Below are 4,165 nucleotides of genomic sequence, written 5' to 3' on the forward strand. Positions count from 1 at the left end.
CTGGTGGTCAGCGCACATCATGGCAACCAGTTGTTCAGTTGTTCAGTTGTTCAGTTATTCTGTCATTCAGTCTATTTGCATATTAGGGTTTTATAGGTTATTCTGCCAGTCTATTTGCATATTAGGGTTTTATATATGTAGATTATGTTTAGCTTCTTAAAAAATTATCATATATAATCATTTCAGCAACCCTACAAGGTACGTATCATTTTGCTCATTCTATACATGTGGAAACTGATACTTAGTTGGGGAGCCTGAATAACATTCTGAAGGGTAGATAATTGTGAAAGTGTGAGATTACAAATTCCAGCTTATGTAGGACAAGCTTCAAATTTATATTCACTAAGGGGCCATGTTTCTTAAAACATCTGGTCAGTGGTAAGTCCTCTGATATGTGCTTTACCTGCATTGTCTTATTTGCAAACAATTTTGCTGCATTAACTATAAGCAGCCACTTTAAAGAAGGAACACATCAGTCATTAAACCAATTTTTTGTTTATGTTTTTTAAAGTGAAATTGAAACAAGTACTGAGCCTTGAATGTGAGATGGGTGATGATGGCCATTAGGTTGCTGAAGAACAGCAAAAGAAACAGCAGGAAGCTCCAAATGTGCCTTTGTGTTTAGTGTTTTTGTGTATTTGTTTGTTTATAAGTATCAAAAACATCAGAATCCATAAGAATTATGTGTGTGGGTACATAATATAAGATGTGTACATGACTATGTACATTTTATAATAGTGGCAAGTATTCATTGTATTATTTATGTAGGCTATTTTATCCCATTCGACTGTTAAAATGTGGGCATTCAATAGACCTAACATTGAAATTCACCTGACTGTTTTTTTCAATATATTTTTTAAATTTATTTCAGAGAAGAAGGGAGAGGGAGAGAGAGATAGAAACATGAATGATTAGAGAGAATCATTGATTGGCTGCCGCCTGCATGCCCCCTACTGGGATTGAACCCAAAACCCAGGCATATGCCCTTGACCGGAATTGAACCCAGAACCCTTCAGTCCTCAGGCTGATGCTCTATCCACTTAACCAACCTGGTTAGGACAGAAATTTATCTGATTGTTAAAGAAAACTTTAAGAAACACTTATCAGACATGTAACTAAAGAATATTTTGTCTCACATTTATAATGTATAATTATAAATTTTAGAAATATGAATTATAATTAATAATCTATGGCATATGTATAATTAATAACCTGTAGTTGTATAAACTATATTCAAGAAGTATATATAGCCCTAACCGGTTTGGCTCAGTGGATAAAGCGTCGGCCTGCAGACTGAAGGGTCCCAGGTTTGATTCCGGTCAAGGGCATGTACCTTGGTTGTGGGCACATCCCCAGTAGGGGGTGTGCAGGAGGCAGCTGATCGATGTTTCTCTCTCATTAATGTTTCTAACTCTCTATCCTTCTCCCTTCCTCTCTATAAAAAATCAATAAAAATATATTTTAAAAAAGGTATATATAAAGATATAGTTGTAAGAATATAAGCAAACTTTGTTATACTATAGCAAATACTTCACTATGCACTTAAAATTCTAGCTAAATTTTGACTGCCACACCTGAAGCAATGAGACAATTTTGCCCAGTCTCCTTTCATTTTTCCCCCTGGTTTTGTCACCAGAATGAAGTATTGGCATTTGCATGCTCCATTTATTCTGTGAAGTATAGTAATATGCTGTACTATTTTGACCTTTTTGAAAGTCAGAAATTTAATTAGTTGACTATTTTCCACTAGTCATCATCTCAACCTCATTGAGTTGTGAGAAAGGATAGGCTAGCCATAAAATGTGTAAAAAATGATTAAGGCTTTAACATTTCATATGTCTTTAATCCTCATGATCCTCTCAGTTCTGTTTCAGGAATCTCAGATGTATAACCAGCATTAGATCATATTGAAGTCATGATAATTAGAGCGGAGTGCTCATTACAACACATACATTATGATGCTTTAAAAATTTAGCTTAATCTCACATAGCTAGGAAATGATGCTCTTTTAAAGTGAATGTATAGTGTACTAGAGAAAGAGAAAGATATTTGGTATGTAGTAAAATTTATTATTTTGATATCTAAGAGTTTGCTCTTTATTGCTAGTGAAATGAAGGGCAGTCATGGAGATGAAGAGGTACTATAAATTACGTGAAAGAAATAGTTAATCTAGCCTGTGCTGCTATCAGTCTTAAATATGTTTCTCCTAATTTATACTAATTAATGTAGAAATACGTGCTTCTAAAAATAGTGAATAAAGCACTAAAACATTGTATTTTGGAATACATAATGAATAATAGAAATTGGATATGAAGTACTTCAGTTATATAACTGCATTTCCAGCTAGTGAATTTCTTATTCTGGAAATAACTTTTGAACCTGTATGATAGTGATCCTAATGAATTATATTTTATATTCAAATATATAGTCTTTGTGAAATGCTGAACTATATCCATCATTAAAGCACATGATCTTTTAAGGTGAATATTATATTTCCCCTTTCCAATTCTTATCCAAGGAAGATCTTCAAAAAAAAAAAACTTCTTTGTCACTTTTTAGTGATGATCTATTTCCTATATACTGTATACAATTTTAGTTAAAGATAAAATTTGTTTTTAATGTTAAGGTACATTACCATCATATGAGCACTTGAAATGTTTTGCAATGGCATATCAAGCTTTCTAAGATTTTTCCATTTAAAAGAACATTTGAAATATGTTGTCAACACATTGGTTGTAGAACTCAGGAGGTAGAGGACTCTTAGCTTACTATCACCATGACACACTTGTATACACACACACACACACACACACACACACACACTGGAAGACTTAGCATTATTCTGTTCCTAATGATTTAGGGAGATAGGCTTAAATAAGAAAGTATTTCCTTTTTATAGCTTTATACTTTCATCTTTCCCAACATTCTCATTGGTTCTCCAAGCTCTGTTGCCCATTATTAAATCCATTTCTTTGTGCCACTAAATCAAATACTAATCAGACTCTTTCCCCCAAAATGACATATTTTAAAATAATTCTACTCCTCTTATGTACTTTGCAAGAATGGGAACACTTTAATTAAGCCAAGTGAACAGGCTTTGAATTGTTACAAAGTAACTCACACCAAGGGAATAGTTATAAACACTATAATAATTCAAGTCCATGAATATATTTTTATTATTACAAAGTGATAGTTTAAAAATTCTCATTTGTTTGAGAAAGCACATGAGGACATGTTACACTTTACAATACCAAGTTCCTAACATGAAAATGATTGTGTGAAATACAGAAGCTAAGGTCAAAGGAAGAATCTTTGGATGCCAAATTTATTAATCTTCCCTAAAGGAGTCAATGTGTTTCATAATGATTCTTTTGTCTCTTTCTTGCAATGGCAGACCATAAGGAGGAAAAAAAAGACTATTTACATATGCACATTCTTTCAAATGCAGAATAATACTGTATATAGTGATTGCAGTACATTTGAAAAATTATTTGGCAGCCACACAGATACCTGGTTTCATTTGTGATGTCATCAACAAAGTTTAGCTATCTGGAATTTAGATTTTGACATTCACAAGTGGATGACAAAATGTGTGGAACATAGAAGTTGCAATATTGTTTATTATGTCAGGAGTTGTTTTATTTTTAATTTTTATTATTATTATCATTAGTTATTCATGATTCTTTTAACAGAACTTAAAGCATTTCATGGATAATCACTTTTCTTTAACTTTTTTTTGATGGGGGCCTAAAATTATATTCTAGGCAGTACTCAAGGTGTTTACTGTTAGGTTTGATTGAGCAATTGAATTGATACCCCACCCCCGGGAACTGACTTTTCAGGCCATTTCACTATGGACATTACATTTTGCTGAGACCACATTTTACTTGCTGAGACCACATTCCCTTATCTCTCCCCTCTGGACCTGCACAGAGAATTCTTAGCCCAGAAAAAGCCCACCAAAAGTCCTTTAAAAACTGCCGACTCTCGCCGTAACCGGTTTGGCTCAGTGGATAGAGCATCGGCCTACGGACTGAAAGGTCCCAGATTTGATTCCTGATTGCTCCTAATCCCTCTGCCTGCCTGCCTGATCACACCTAACCTCTCTGCCTGCCTGCCTGATTGACCCTAACTGCCCTCCCCTGCTGGCCTGATCTGCCCCCCA

The sequence above is a fragment of the Myotis brandtii genome, unplaced genomic scaffold (assembly GCF_000412655.1).
Source record: "Myotis brandtii unplaced genomic scaffold, ASM41265v1 scaffold159, whole genome shotgun sequence".
Taxonomy (NCBI): Eukaryota; Metazoa; Chordata; class Mammalia; order Chiroptera; family Vespertilionidae; genus Myotis; species Myotis brandtii.